This window comes from Carassius carassius, chromosome 37 (genome assembly GCF_963082965.1).
Source record: "Carassius carassius chromosome 37, fCarCar2.1, whole genome shotgun sequence".
In the NCBI taxonomy this organism is placed as follows: domain Eukaryota; kingdom Metazoa; phylum Chordata; class Actinopteri; order Cypriniformes; family Cyprinidae; genus Carassius; species Carassius carassius.
Window position 1 is genome coordinate 16,050,358 of NC_081791.1, and position 17,169 is coordinate 16,067,526.

The 17,169-nt window shown below is 38.8% G+C and overlaps 1 protein-coding gene and 1 long non-coding RNA gene across 6 annotated transcripts in view; one reads left to right on the forward strand and one right to left on the reverse strand.

The window, feature by feature from the left end:
* Nucleotides 1-17,169, forward strand: part of LOC132118171 (arginine-glutamic acid dipeptide repeats protein-like) — a 156,591-nt gene that overhangs the window by 48,070 nt on the left and 91,352 nt on the right. The gene's annotated exons all lie outside the window — the stretch shown is intronic.
* On the reverse strand, nucleotides 5,733-7,794 carry LOC132117721 (uncharacterized). Its single transcript, XR_009425829.1, has 3 exons — nucleotides 7,715-7,794; nucleotides 7,517-7,586; nucleotides 5,733-5,990 (listed from the first exon to the last, which is right to left on the reverse strand). It is a non-coding gene; the product is annotated as an uncharacterized LOC132117721 (long non-coding RNA).

The window sequence follows — 17,169 nt, forward strand, 5'->3', positions numbered from 1 at the left end:
GAAAGTGCACAGTCTATAAAGTTATTGTCTCTCAGAAGAAAGAGTCACTTTGAATCATTGAAACGTTTCGTCTTTAAAACAAATCCCAAGCCATTTCATGTTGATGTCATCATGAAACGTTAGCATATTGCCCACACACTTGTTGGTCTTTTATTATTGGTCTGAATGAAAATGCTAAATAATTTTTTGCCACTAGGTGCTGCTTTTGAAGCTGTGAAATAGTGGTTTCCCCAGTAACGGCTGTACATAAAGCAGCACTGCATTCACAAACGCTGCTTTATCAGGCATTACAGGCATGATGAAATAAATGAAATTCACTAATCGGACCAATCACAGCAGATTAGCATCAAGCAAAAGAGGGGTTTGGACAAATGAATCATTAAACGAATCATTTGGGAGTCATTGAGCAAATAAGCTAAAAATAAATACATATTATAAAATGAAATTGATTTTTTTTGACCTTGCATGCATGTCAACCTGTTGTTGGGGACTCCCAAAACCAAAATAATGTCCTTTCATAACCCATAAAAGGGACACTTTAAAGCCCAAACGCACAGTGACATTTAGCCTTTGTTTCCTCTGCAAAAAAAGATGTTCGTTTTTTTTTTAATTGCGTTTTAATAGAATTACCCACATGGCAAAGATGCACTCTGTGTGTTATCCTGCCCCTTAAAAATATCAAACGTGCGATACTCTGATCAAAGGCAGTGTGGTAGGGCTGACGGAGGGGTTTCTTCATAGAGTGTGTTGTAGCGGATCAGTTGGCGTATGATGGCTGCTGAATGTTTGACGGGGCTTGGGCAGGCATGTTATTTAATCTGCTCGCACACTGGAACCGGCTGGTGTTACGCCGCACGTCTTTTCTCCTCCGTTTCCCAAAGAGGGGCCTTAACGGTGTTACATCCAGGCTGAGCTATGCAATGTTATGCTTAATGAATTGTAGAAAGGGCAGAGGTAATTAGCGTCACATTTTGCATGGCATCATCTGGGGAAAACCTTTAGCCAAATGCACGATTGATTGACTGAGTGCTCCGCTTACTCGTCCAAATTTGTTTCTGAAAGAAATTTGAGAACCGCTCGGATTGGTTTGAATGGTCGCCTCGAGCGTTTTCAGGTTGGGCTTTGTCTCTGCAAACTTGTAGGTAGACTCTCCTTTGTTTACAAGAATGTGTTGGCACTTTCCCCTTGATAATAGATACAGTAACAACAGGCGCCTGCTCATAGCCCTAGTGACAAAGAGACCTGACACTGTCAAACTATAAACAGCTCAAGCAGCTGAGTCGTCTGAATGCTTCTGTAGCAGCAAGTACTAAGAGCAGATTGATATCTATCTGGTAATAGGCTCGTCTTTGTTCGACTCATGGGTACACGGTATGGTGTTTCAGCAACACTCTCTTACTCACAACTCTCTCACACGGTCTTATTTGTAGTTCATTTCTCTGTTGATTCTGCCCTTGCCAGAAGCAGGTAGTTGATGTGTAGCGGTTGAAGTTAATCTGATAAACTTGGATGGGTCGATTTATGCATTAAACATACGTCTTGTGCAAGAATCGGGCTTGTTGATGTCAAATAAGTGTAAACCTGAGGAGCACGAGAAGTTAATGGGTGTAATTGAAACTGATATTTTTTTAATAAGCCCTAAAGCAGCTGAGCCCTTTGCTCGAGATGACTCGCACATGTTAAGTGAGAGGGGACATCTGGACCTGTTAATTCAGCACATGGTCATAAAGTGAGGTTGGGGGTCCCACAGGCCCCACTGTTTTCCTGTTCAGTTAGGGATGTCAGATGGAGTCTTTTATACTTTTTTTCTTTTCCATCCACACACCCTTACTAGTATTCACTCTGTCCTTGTCCTTTTAGAGAAACACTCGCTGTGGTGATAAACATTATAAAAATGTAGTCCTCGCTCAAGTGCTTTCATCTTGAAAAGCATGTGTTTATCGAAGCATTCCTTGCATAGAAAGGATTCCGATTTCTTAGACTGCTTGAATAGAGAGCACAATTTGTGACTGCCGGCCCTCCTACGATTCCTAAACATCATAATTTTTTGCTATATATGCTTTATGTTATGAAACTTGTCATTTGAGAGCAGTGGCGGTGAGGAAGAATATCAGTCAAAATGACTTCAGTTTTAGTCTGTTCCTCACGGAGTATTGCTCACCAGTCATAGACACATTTTATGAAACTTTTTTGCGTTCTTTGTAGCTTGTCAATTAAAATGGATCATCCTCTTTCATTCTAATGGAAAAGCTGCCTGATGACATTCTACCTGAGATCTCTTTTTATGTTTCTGAAGAAAGGAAATAGTGTTGAGTATTGGTAAGTAAATGATGATTCAATGATTAAATTTTAAATTTATGGCAAAGTATTCTTATAAAGTAGCTTTTTAGTATAGGTGGACAACCAAGGCGCTCAACCTCAGATCCCAACTATTCCCTATGAATGGTTTTTATAACTACTAGGCATGAGACTGTGGAGCAGAATCTCATTTCTGACTTTAAAACTATCACAAAGCTGTGATGAATTGTGGTGGGTGGACAAGCATTCAAGATCACTGCTTTACTGTTAGTAAGGGGCAGTACAGATAAATCTATCCCAGGGGTTCCGTGGCCCCCATCCTTCTCCAATCAATTTTGCAAGCCCCCCATGACATTTCCTCTTATACTGTACTTCAGCAGCAAAGAGAAAGGTGTTTATCTTTAATCCTTTTTTTATTAGCCAAAACATTTGTTTTGCCTTATTCTTCTACTGCACGTAAAAAACAACTCCAAATATAAACTTTAAAATAATTGATACTTGTTCTTAAATAAGTGAACCTGCCATACCAAACAGGACAGCAGGGAGATATAAAAAAAAAGACCATTCACTAAACTGGTCTCTTTCAACTGGACTGACTGAATATCTACTTTTTGAGAGTGTGTCAGATGTGCATTAACACCACTGATCCTCACAAGATCCTCCTCTATGGTTGAGCATCCATTATAAAACACTCACAGGACATTCATTTGGAAAACTATGCAAATATATTGAAATTTCACGCAAAAATACAATAGGGATCAGAACCCCGAGAGCGTGCATAGTGTGTGAATCAATAGCAGACTTATGCGTTCCTAATGTAGCCTACGACTTTGATATACAGGAGTGTCATACATTAGGCACGCGCAAGTTCGTTATTACTCTGATTGTATTTACATTGACATTTGCATGAAATCGTTACCTTTACATTAGCACTAACTTGCTTTATGCAGCCGAGAGATGTAGTTTTCGTGCGGTGGTTGGAAGTTTCGAGCTGCAGTTCAGTCTGTATTTACAAGTGCGATGAGGCTTTGCTGCGCAGAGTCCTAAGCAATAAATCACAGAACACGAGAGGCCGTGCTTTAAAATCTTTTTAATTTAACATTAATACTCTAGCATAATATTTTAATTAAAGGGATACTCCACCCCAAAATGAAAATTTTGTCATTAATCACATGTGCCCATTTTGTTCCAAACAAATACAATTTAAGATATTTTGGATGAAAACCGAGAGGCTTGAGACTGTCCCATAGACTGCCAAGTAAGTTACACTGTCAAAGTCCAGAAAAGTATGAAAGACGTCGTCAAAATAGTCCATCTGCAATCAGTGGTTCAACCGTAACGTTATGAAGCGATGAGAATACTGTTCTGTGTCAGCCGCGCCACAAGGATGTGCTGTTTTCCTTCATATCAAAGCATAAATACACGTAGATACAGAATCCTTGCGGTGCGGCTGACACAGAAGAGCGTAGAATAAAGTTATTTTTGTTTTATTTGCATACAAGAAGTATTCTTGTCGCTTCATAATGTTGCCTCCCGGTTTTCATCTAAAATATGTTAAATTGTGTTCCAAAGATGAACTGAGCTTTTACGGTTTGGAACGACATGGGGGTAAGTGATTAATGACAATTTTCTTTTTGGGGTGGAGTATCCCTTTAATTTTAAGCTATCTTATAGCCCCCCTGAAGAATCACTGAGGCCCCCTAGTGGGCCGTGACCCCCGGTTGAGAACCCCTGATCTATCCTAAAAACTAAAGCCAGTATCGTTTGCTGAGGAGATACATGGGAATGCTGGAGACATAATAAGCCAAGACCGGTTATTTGTATCCACAAGGCAGGCATGTTGGTTTTCCTTCAGTAGAATTGTTCATTTAAAAGTATTTAATTCAGTAATGGACTAATCAGCTCTTTTGAGGCAGATAGCGATTAGTTTTCAGCTATATTGGCTGTTCCTGAGCAGGGGATTATCTTTTTTTTTTTCAGGTGATGAGTTGTCTTTGTGTGGCACAATATGCATATTGTTCTGTACAAACCAGGCCTGCTGTTGTTGAATAATGCTAGCTTTGATGGATCAAGCTAGATCTCTCTAAGATCAAATAAACCTTTTGTGCAATTTTACTTCTGGCAGAAGAAAACCGCACTCTAGACTTTCACTCCCTGACTCATCCTGATAGTGTATAAATAGTTTCCTTATCAAGTAGTTGAATGCAGACTGTTTAAACGTACTTGTCAAGAAACGTTTGCAACTGCAAAAATAATTACCTCATCTAGAGAAATACAAGTGCATGAGGGAAAAGGTTAAGAATCAAGTTATATGCATGTAATGAAAAACCATATGATGAAAATCATAAAGCTTTACTTTGTTAACAGATGTTAGGAAAAAATGTGGTACTTCTATGTTACAGAGGGATTTTGTTAAACGATGTTTGTGCACTATCCCACAACATCTCACATCCTTATGGAATGTTCCACAGCTGGAAAGTCACATTGAATGCAGCTGACAGGATGGCCGAGGTGTGAACCAGTGAGCACTTTTGAGACTAGGGTCAAGTCCCAGTCATGCCTAGTTTGACTGTATTTCAGATGTCTCTGCTTTGTGCTCTATAGACAAGACAGCAGAAACTCTGAAATGTCTCTTCTTGGCTCATGGATGTTCTTCACTTGCTTTTGTTGAAGAATCATGGAGCTCACAGCTTTCATCTCTGACAAGAACTTCAATCAGTGGGACTTTAGTTGCTCTAGTATTAAGGATATACATTAATATTAAAGTTTGGGGTCAGTAAGATTTTTTTATTTAAAGAAATTAATACTTTTCAGTTCAATTAATACTTAGTTGAAAATTACTGTGAAGACAATGTTAAAAAAAGATTACTATTTCAGATAAATGCTGTTCTTTTGAGCTTTCTTATTAGAGAATCATAAAAAGTATTTTCCACAAAATTACAATGATTTCTAAAAGGTCATGTGACACTAAAGCTTTGTCATCACAAGAATTATTTACATTTTTAAAATTGATTTTTTTATGTACATTAGTCCTCAGGTCCTTTTAGGATTGATTTAAAGTACTTTTACTCATTTATAAATCACTCAATGACCTAGAATCTCAATACTTTGCAGATATTCATATTGAATATAAACTTAACAGACCACTCAGATCATTAGGATCGAGTCAGCTAGAAATAGCAACGGTTCACACAAAACAAGGTGAGTCCGCTTTTAGCTATTAATATACGGAAACACTATTATACAATAAATTTACAATTAGTTAGGTTCTTTACCAACTATTCTGGCATGACAGTACACAAATAAATCACAACATTAACATTGATATTATAACATTTAACAGGTGCGTGTGTTTGTGTGAAAGAATGTGAGCATGTGTATGAATGACAGAGTGTAAACTCTTCTACTAAACAACACCGAACAAGCATTTAACATTGTTTTTACAAATTATACACTTACAGTTTGTTTCATAGTCCATGAATACAGATCATGCATCACTGTCAATTTTCATGATCTCTTTAGCATAATTGATGTAGTCATGAAGAAGCCCCATCAGCACAGCATGTGACATCATCTACATCATCCAGGGCAGTATCCTCCTTTAAAACCACTGCTGCATCAGTTTAGAGGAAAGGAAGTTCTCTTCTTTGACCAGCATTCATCCCAGTCACCGGCAGTTCTTCATCAGTGGCCTAGAAAGAGAAACACATTTGAAAAAATAAAACATTTAATTAAACTAGGGCTAAAAAAAAACTAAACAAAGGGGATTTACTATTAAAAATAAAACATGGAAATGTTGTGTGATTATTCCTCATAACTATGTCCGTTTCATTTTAAAAGTAGTAGTAGTAGGCTATGTACATTCTGCTGAACAAAAGAAATAGATAATTCGATACTACAGTCTATGTTGTGATATATGACGCTAGTTTTACTCAAATCAAACGGTGAGATGCTCATGAAGTGACTCTTGGTGCAGTTCTGGAGATGTTCCTCATGTGTTCACGTCTTTATTTAGTGAGACGACAGAAGCTGAAATCACCGGAGCGTCACGCACGCTTCCGTGTGTTTAATGAATGAAGACGCGCTTCTGCGCCTACTTTTGATTAATTCATTCAAAATTTGACAAATTCTGTGACATTCTACGTTAAACTGTAAATTCCTTTTTTATGACTGGATTCCGCGATTCCCTCCGCGTTTTCTGCATCGCGGAAATCATAGGGCCCTACAGTAGAGATCTGCCTGCTGTTCGCTCGACGTCTGAAAACCAAAGTATCTCCATATAATGGAGCCGGTTGTCCTTTTTGATAGGCTACTAGTTTTGTAGCCTCCGGTCTGGTTGAGGACGCCGCCATGTTCAATGAGACAACACGCGAGGGGAGGGGGGACAAAATCAAGGAGGCGGGGGGAGAGCACAGCACAGAGAAGGCAAACAAGCGAAGTGGCGGAATCAGAATTAAATATAAACAATATATCGATATATACGATATGTCAAAATCCATATCGCGTTTAAAAAATATCTCTATATTTTAAATATCGAGATATCGCCCACCCCTAAATTAAACTATCCATTTTCAGGTAGAGGTGTATTCACATCTGTATGGATAGGTAAATAATCTGTTTTATAGTTTCAACACTTTCTGTGGTTGTTTAACGTCTCTGTCCACCACAGTGCTCCAGAAGGCTATAATGGCAGCACTAGTTTGAAGGCATGTAATATTGTTTGAAGAAATATTGCTTTCATAAAGCTTCTGTGCTGAAACATTAAAACAAATATGACATTCACATACCTCACAAATGTTCATGTACGTAGATGGCTGCTCTTCAAATGGTTAGTTCACCAAAAAATAAAAATGGTCATAATTTACTCTCCCTATGTTGTTCCAGACCCATACAAACTCTGCTCATTTTTGGAAAACAAATAAATATGTTTAATATTTTCTTAATTTGTGTCCTCCAATGCTAGTCTGGGAGACCAGTATTTTTTGAACACATGTTTGCTATCATATAATTTAAGATTTTTTCATATATAAATATCGGAATGAATTACTTCTACAATAACTCTGTATTTATGAGGCTTGAAAATACTGATTATCTAGACTATAAAAGTATTAACAAAATTATGAGAAAATGAAAAATATATTCATTTCAATATATTCAAGTCTTATAGGTTTGGAATGACATGAAGGCAAGTAAATTATTTTTTTTGTGTGAACTTTACCTTTAAGAGAGAAGACCAAGAATGATGACTCTCCAAATCAGACAAGACAACTCCAAAGTTGGTTTGAGTTCTGCAATGAACAACACAGACATCAATGGTTTTAATGAAATGAGCATGTAATCACACTGTTGTTGCATCAAAATGTGAAGTAAACCGGCAGGAGACAACAGAAACATTTATTTTCTAAAAATAACTTACATAAAATCTCAAAAGAATGATGCTCTCCCATGTCTCTGGCTTTTAACATCTACAAAAACAAAAAACAAACATTATTTTACTCTTAGTAAAAAAAAAAGCAACAACTGATAACATGAAGTTATGAAGTTTACTTGCCTTAAACTCATTTTCCCTCTCTTCAGAAGAAGCTGAGAAAACCACCTCCTCACACAAGCAGACTTCTGTGTCCTTAACTCCAGTTAGTTTGAGTTCTGCAAAGAGGGACATCAATGGTTTCGATAAAATATGAACATATAATCACACTGTTGTTGCATCAAAATGTGAAGTAAACGGGCAGGACACAAGAGAAACATTAATTTTCTAAAAAAATAACTCCCATCAGTCTCAAAAGAAGTTGTCTTGTGTCTGGATTTCAACATCTACAAAAACAAACATTATTTTAGTCTTAGTAAAAATAACTATAACGTTGTTATTCTCTACATTCAAAACATACTTTTAACAGTTACCACTTCAACAGCCTCAAAATAATTATGCTATTCTTTACTACACAATGCCGTTTCTTTTAGGAGACAAACATACATTCAGTTTAACCGCGAAAAAAAAAGACAAATTAACATGAGTGTATCTGTGACCATAACCATCTATTAACGCCTCAAAAAGTGCAGATAATGTAAAATCTTCTGTAAATGATAAAATACATTCACGGACGTTATATTAAAAATTACCTCTTCCGTTCAGTAACGTTAAATGATGCAGTTAAGACCTCCGTGTCTGAGGACGCGAAAACCGCGTCCTTTTTTTTTTTATATATATATATAACGTTAAGCTCCTTTGTTTCCGCCTTTCATAAAACCTTCTGCCTTTTCATACAACCGGGTAAACAATAAACGATAACTTTACATTGTGAATATTTACTTACCGTAGTCTTTCACTTGCTTCTCGCTTCTTTCACGCTGAGAAAATGGCGGCTGCTCGCACTGATGACGTACGATCTTAACGTGACGTGCGTGCTCTCCTTCACGTCCGCGTTCTCAACCCAGCCCGCTGGGTTAAAACGGAGACCAATTGTCAACCCAAACTTGGGTTAAAACATCCCAAAGTCCTATCCAACGGCCTCAACCCAGCATTTGGGTTGAAAAAACAACCCAGCATTTTTTAGAGTGTATTCTATGTATAATCATTTTCTATTCTTGACTGTTGTAATTCATTTTAAATCAATTTTTAAATCATTTTAAAAGTTTAAACAGAAGGTTAAAGTAAGTGCTGTGACGGAGGTAAAGAGAATGGGCAAAGAAAGACAAGTTTGTTGGTTAATCAGTTGAAAGCAGGACCTCTGAGTTCTGTTTGTTTGGTTTATGATGGTCAAAGTAGGGGGTGAAGTAGTGGAATAGTTGGGTATTTTGGGTGGATTTTCCACTTAGTGGGGAAGAAGTTGAACAAAGCTTGAGAATGTTTGTTTGTGTTAAGAGCACATCACTTACAGTAGCTTTTTAAGTTCCTTGTTATTATTGTTGGTTCTTTTTTTAATGATTAATTTACTTCATTTTATGTAAAGCACTTTGAATTGCCAGTGTGTATGAAATGTGCTATATAAATGAATTTGCCTTTAAAATGTATTCAAATAGAAAAAGAATATAATAATTAAAAGTATTACCTCTTACTGTATTTTTATATAAGAAACGTCTTTTAAAAACATTAATAAATCTTATCAATCCCAAACGTTTGAATAGCAATGAATGTAGCGGATTGCTTTGCAATACTTTATTAGTTTAATAACCTGTTTGTGTCAGTCATCCATTTACGTGCATCTATACTCCAGTAAAGTGCAAGCAAGACAAAATAAAAGATATTTACAATAGATATTGTAGCGATTCTTTTGGTCCTGACTCCTGTTTTTGACTTGATTACTCCAAGGTATTTCAGATGTACACATTTCTGTTGGAGTACACCATCTGTCTTTATCTCCAGCTTTAAGTAGGCCAGCCTCAGCACAGGGGTCAATAGCGTGCCCTGTAGGGAATTGTGACTGACTTGTTTGACGTCAAATGATCAATTCTCTGAAGCAGCCTAATTAACCTTTTTACAAGAATTTCTTGTGCTTGTTTTCTATTTCTAGTGTGTTGTTTGCTAACCTTTCCTCCGAAATCTGCCATGCTCCGTTACATTTTGAAAACAGCCAGTGAAAGAGCAATAAACATGTGGAATTATTTTCAAAATAACCTCTATTTTCTGCCACAATATTATCATATGAAAGAACCAATGGTATTGCTTAGGAACAGAAACGAGTAACTTGAACATGGACGCCCTTCACTTTTCATTAGTGTTTGCGTTCGCAGAAAGACAAACACGCTAGCTTGTGCACGCCGGCCTGTGTTTTAAATTAAGTAATTGAGATCTTGTGCTTAGACATCTGAGTGTCTCATTTTGATCTCCGTTTATGTTCCTAGGAGGTGAACAAAGCGGGTCTTGGATCTCGCCAACTGCAAACCATTTTCACTTTTACTCATGAAAAAAAGAATCGGGTGACACGTTTGAAACTTTCAAAGGCACCGTGTGACGTGCTTGTACTTTCAGATCTTATTTGGTGAGTAAACATTTAAGGCAAGTGTATCACAGCTTTATTTATGCATTAAATCTGCTGTTGGCTCTGAATTATACATTAGCCAGTAAATAATGCATCAGCCTCCGTTCCTCAATGATTACCGGCCAAGATACAAATGGCAAGTTTGCTGATGATATCCTCTTTGATCGTTTTAGCTAGTTTTGTATCGCCACCTGAGGATATTTTCCGCCACTATTGTGATTGGATGCAATTTGAGTAATAGACATGTCACTGGGTGTATGTTTTTTTTTTTTTTTTTTTTTTTTATCTCCTGCAGTTGAATGCCCCATCAATGGAATTGATGTAGGTATGGATTTTCGACCAGTTATCCTAGTGAGGGAGGGCTGGAATTATGAACGGTTTGTCACTTTAATAGTCTTCACACATAATTATTGCAGGGCGGCATTAACTAGTTTTTCCTTTTAGCTTGACCTCTGTTTTAACCTGTGCTACTGGGCCTGTGTCATAAGAGCTACTGACACCTTTGATTTAATCCACTTCATTTGTCATCTCTTGCTCAGGAATAATTACAGCAGTGGCAGGCTGCACCCTGGGGAGCGCTCAAGCTTATGACCTTTTTGTTCCCTTAAACATGAGCCAGAGACAAAGGCGCAAAAGAGCGGGAGTTGTGATTAGGAAAATAATGGCTCTGACAAGTTAGAGATTAAATTGTAAACAGGCCACGAGACATATCAATACTTGCTGAAGTAATGGATTTTGCTACCGCGGTTACACTGGCCTTAACCAGCTGTTAACGGCACATTAATGAACAGGGGATTTCAGATGGAGGTTAAAACCTCTCCGTACCCCGAGACCTTTGCTATCTGTTTACCCTTGTTGTATTTGACTTTCACATCATCTTTGATTAGAATAAATCGATGAGACCTGAATGGTAGCGTTTGAAAATTACAAGCTTGCTGTGTTGCCCGTCATTGGGAGGACAAAGAGGAGCGGAGGGGGGTGGAAACACAAACTGTGGTCATAGAATCAGCTCAGTGCTCCTGTTCTTCATGAGGGTGAAGTGGCTCCATCAGAGCGGGAGGGAAATTATACTCTATTGTGGCAATACACCACAATCCCACTCCAGTCGCCATTAAGCAGAGCAGAGCTCTTGAATATTTGCATTGCCACTTGATAGCGCCACTTTCTCTCAGGGATCGTATGGTGATTGTATCCATTTGGAGATGGTTGAAATGCTCTCTTTTCCTTATCAGGTCTCGATTGGTTATGTTTGCGTGAATCTTTGAGTGTTATTAGATTCTGTTGTATTTACTGTAGTGGGAGAAGCATCTCTGCTCGTCAGCGCCACAGGGTCATGCCGAATCATGGCTGTCGATGGGTCACGTGTGGTTCACCGCTGGGCCAGTGTTAGTCATCTGTGAGACATTTCAGTTAAATACAACATGATCTCTCCATTCATTTCAAAACTGGATTACACTGGTCGGGCTGTTCTACAATAAACTACAGCCATTGTTCTGGTTTAACACAGACCATAATACAGTAGTGCTTGCCTAATAGTACTTTTAGTACACAGTGCAGTAACTGTTAAGTACACAGATGTAAATGTTGATGTGATTAGAGGTAGGGTGGAGTTGTGTGATTGATTAATGTCATGTTTTTCTATAGTGTTTGAAATTGTGATTCATGAGTGTGTGTATATATATTTTTAGTATTATACTTTTTTGTGTGTGTATGTTTTGTTTTAATTATTCATTTATTTTAATTGGATCAATAGATATTACATGTTTTTAAAAACAATTTTTTCTGTCTTCTGTGTGGATGGAAGTGCAGTTGGCTGTGTGTGAACGAAATGTTTATTAGATCTTTTCTTGTGTTGTGAAGAGCTCCCAGTCCATATGTAGAAGGCTCCATTTGGAATTCAGCCTGTCCGATTTGAGCTGTCATTCCCTATTGAGCCCTAAAAAAAGATGTTTTTGTTGTCCAGCCAAGAAAACCTGCGGAGTACCATAGTTCGGCCCTAGAAGCTTTTTGAAGCATGCAGAGTCCACTAGAGATGCATTCACACCCAACATCAACCACCCACAAGGCTGAGGCATGAAATCTTTTCATCATCATATGTTTTAAGATGCCAAATTCAACCCGAGACAAACTCTCACACAAGCAGCAGCAGCAGCAACAAGCAGAGGTGCTGCTTAAATTTGTGTTAGATTTACTACGAACACCGATTCCATATTTGGTAAAGCTAAATCTCCCATTTTGATATAGTCTTAGTGATAATGCGGTGTGTCAGTGATACAAAGAGCTCCAGGATGCTGAAATTCCCCTGGCCCACCCCCTTTAACCTTCTCTACAAAGGAGGGAGTCTTCCTCAAAACAAGTTATTTCATCCCTTTGGTATTTAAAAAAGATTTCCCTCCTGATAAAACCAGCAGAGTTCCTTTCCTTTGGGAATGTGGGCACTGTTTCAGTCCTTTCAGATTAAAGGAGCACTTGTAGATAATCCGTTCAAATAAAAGTCTCTGTTGCGTTTGGGGTAGAGGGTTACAGATGTTGGAAGTGGGTGTGGGGTTGAAAAATTTGGATTCCTAAGTGCTTATCACCTCAGTACAATCTGCCGCTCCGCAAGGATAAATATTTAATGACTGGGGAAGCTGAAATACAGCCCTAACAGACTGGATAGAAATGGATCTGCTTTTATACACTATATAGTTCCATAAAGCAATGGAACGGTAAGACAGCCCAAGGTTATTAGTGGATGTACTGTTGATTCTTCCTCGTCTTTGTCTTTCTGAGAAGCACATTGTATGTTTAAAGGGAAGGTGGCGTTGTTCTTTGGCGCTGGCTTGTAAAATGGCTATGGCCTGAAGTGAAGTGTTGTAAGATTATCCTAATATTTGTCTGATTCCTTAAACTGTTTGTCCATTGACCGAGTTCACAGTCTTGAGTGTTTCAGACTAGTGAATATATAATCTTGTGCTGTTCACACTTCCAGTGGCTAGAATAGTTAATGATTATAGTTGTTGGCGTCTGCTTTTACTGAGCTTAGTTTATGTAGTTTTTGTTTAGCAACCGAAGCACAAGCCACCAGGGATCTACTAAAGTAGCTGTGGATAGCATTAAATATTAGAAATTAAGCTAGTTGAGTCATGGAATTGTACGGAGACTGTGTGGAATGTTCTGGAGAGCGGCAGTGTTTTGACAGTTGTGCGTCACTGTTTCTACAGGTCAGTCAGATGTCATCTGAAGTCGAGTGGTGCAGCCGTCGGCTCTTCAGCCAAGTTGTAAAAGGATCCTCCTCACGTTGTTTATACTCGCCATAATTTGGCCCATTTTAGTGTAATCGAACAGGTTCCAAAACGCTCGGCGAATGAACACAATGGATTACATTGTGGACAGAATGTTTCCATTGTGGAGATGCAACTCTCCCAGGCAACTCCGAACGGCTGGATTGGATTACCAGCCCCATTTCATGGCCGGTTTAGATGACTGCTGATCAATGGGGCTCTTAGCTTCAAATCTAATTTGTTTTGGGCTCACTTGGTAATGCTGATCACAGATTGTTCCTATATAAAATTAATCTGGTTACTGACGTTTTTGGTGTTTTTTTTTTTTGTGTTTGGATTCTCATAGACATTAATTACAGTGATTCCACATTCATTATTGAATTTTTGATCTGCTGTTGCTGCAGAGGGTTAGAGATGTACAACTCCACAGAGCCAGGCGTTATCTTTGCTGAACAGCTCATTAAGACATTCCTCTTGGTAACAAAGTAGATCTTCATCAAATTGTGTTTTTTCAGGAGATAACATGATACTATGCAAACAAAAATGGGTGTGTTGTACTTTACTAATAATTAGCTGCGGGTAAAAGTCTTTAGATTGGGATTTCCCCTTTTTTTCATGCTTTGTATCGATCTCTGATTTAAAGCATGCTTGTCCCATAGTCGCCAGATTCTCCGTCATACTACTATTAGGCATTGCTGAAGGGACGCTGGGTAGAAGGGAGCCTATTTAACAGCATGATACATGAGGGGAACTGGAAATCTGCGTAAAGGAGCGGCTTAAAGAAAGATCGGAAAAGGTCAGGCCACATTTCATTTCAGACGAGCTTTTTATTAGCTCTGCCCAGTATGCAGTTTAGACGAAAATACAGTTGCTCAGCAGTCAATGGACTACTCATTTAGATTGACACATGTGTATACAGTTGGATGAATGTGCCTCTGTGCTGAACATGCTTGCTCTGTTTATGAGCTTACCCGTGCATTTGCAAGCTATTTTAGCTTGGACGCACACAAACCTTCCCCCAGAGGTTAATTTCTTGCCATGCCGTGGAAGGAATTGTAAAGCTCGCTAAAGAGCACAAAGCCTGTGAATGTGTTGCAGAATAATACCGTGATCATTGCACACTGTTAAAACCTGTAAAATACAGTGCCGTTTTCAGTGCTTTTATAATATCTGATTCAGCTCTCTTGGGAAATGGAGGCTCTGTGCAAAGAAGTGGCAGGAATTCCTGTTCTCTAATTTGGAAAATTGTAACAGTGTTTTTTACTTCCAGCGCTAATAGGCAATTTGTGGCTTTTATTTTCTCAGGATAGTTAAAGGGGTAGTTCACACAAAAATGACTGCCTGACTTCTGTGGAACAAAGAAGATCTTCTGAGATGGGGTCCAATCTTATTTTACACTGCAGTGGGTTAGTGAGTTGATATAAAGCTAATAACTAAATCATAAAAATGTTATAATAAAAAGAAAATCAAAATGGAACGCCAACTAAAAATATGAAAGGTTTACCTATGCCATGTGACCCAACACTGTGAACATGCAAATATGTTGTTAATTTATTTAGGCTATGTTCATTAACTTAAAATCTCAGAGGGTGCCTAAAGTAAATATTTTAGGTCAAAGGGGTTCAGCTGACAAAAATTAAGATTGGATCAGCTCTTTACACTAACACGGTATAACCTGGTGCCTCTGTGAAATAGTTTGGTTTTAAATGCAGTTGCTGTAATAGAAAAGCCACGTCGCACGAATGGCAGACCCTCGCTGCCCTTGCCCACAACAAGCCGGGTGTTTTAAGAGTTTGCATTGTGTGAATGTATCAGAAGGCTACGAGCGGTAATCTAATATATTATGGTTGTTTTTCCGAAATGATGAAAAATCATCAAGCCTGTGTTTTCTGGAAGCCTCGCGACACTATCAGTTAGGGATAAAGTCTCCATTTCACACATGAATGCGTTACGAGTTAATCTCCCGCCTGCCACTGTACACTGCTTTAAACACAACCCTGAACCCAGAGAGCAGCGGCAGCCTATTGTTTAGATGCCTCCCTCTGCTAAACGCATGTTTTTTTGTCTTTCTTCTAAACAGCTGCTCTTTTACGTCACTATATGTTTAAAATAAAAAGCAGCGAGTCTGGTGTGTGTGTTGCGTGGCAAACTCAAACGGCAGAATGGTAATAGTTCTAGCCAATGCATGTTTTATGAGCTGTCCAGAGAGGAGAGGGAAGCTCTGATACTGCTTGTTTCAGCTACGTTTTCATTACCCTCCAGACACTTCCCCTCCTGCCTGCCTCTCCAAGGCATGAAAACAATCTCAAATCATGTTTACAGTGCTGCGCATTTGGACTCCATACCGCACCAGCAGTATAGAAAGCTGTGATTTGATATTGCTCCAAACGTTTAAGCGTCCTGTCTTCTTAAAGATGTCAAAGATTTGACACTCTAGGTGCTCTCTGGTTTTTGTCTGCCTTAAATAAACAGCAGTGTTTTGTGTGGCCAGCAGTGGAAATGGGACTAGAGAATTTTTATTTATACTTGAGCCGAGTCGCCTTAAATGGAGAGGTGGAGTAACAAAGAGGGTGTTATTCAGACTAGAGCCTCTTAAAGACAGTCGGGCTGTGGGTTTGGAGAGGTGGCTGATCCAGGAACAAAAGCCGCTCCTAATTAGAGGTAATACCGTCCTGTGGTATCTGGGGTGGAGGTGCTTTTGGCAGAGCCGTTACGCGTGTTTTTGAATGCAAGGCTTGTTCGTGAGACCATCTGCCGCCGGTTGCCAGTGTTCAGGGGGAAAAAAAGCCACTGCCAGATAACTAAATAATTTAGTCTGGAAATGGTCTGACGCATTGACCTTATGGCATTGCCGCTGCGGCCTCATCATCTTTAACCTTATGTTTGCGAAGATGAGTTTGGAATAACACTGCAGCGAGAATAAATGAGGTCCTGGACAATAAGCCTGAGCTGAGATCTGTCCTCCAGGCCCTATGTTTCATGCAATGATTAGTGTGGGGTGTGTGACGCAGAGCTGAGACCCCCTCTCGGTGGGTGTCTGTCAGGACCAGTGCTTCCCTGAGACCTCCCTGCTTTCACTGCGAATGAGGCTCAGGCTGAGCTGCCATGAGGCTTTTGATCTACTGACTACTTTTAGATGTCGTCTTTTAGCTATAGAATTGTAAAAAAAAAAAAAAAAAAAAAAAAAAAATCTTGCACTGCACCATGCTAACAGTCTTTCTACATCAGCTATTATGCTGATTATATTTTGATTGAGGAGGAAAAAGCCATACAGGCATTGCTGCTACACAATCTGAACCTATTGAAACAGTGAATAGGCTTTTGTCAAAGCAGATCATAATATCCTCTGTATCTAGGGTAGATTTAGAAAGTGACGTATGTGTTTATCCGCCATTGATTGAGTATTGATAGCGTGTGCTCAGGTGAAGCCAAGCAAAGGACACGTCTGCTGCAGAATGCCAGATTGATGGTTAATACGATGTTTACTCCCTTTAAATACATCTTGCTTTGAATGCGCATTGATTTTCATATGCATACCCTTGTTCACTTTTTGTTGGATGCAAAAAGACATGGTTCTCTTTATCAATATTCAACATTTTAGCCACTCTTAAGAAAAACTATTGTCATAT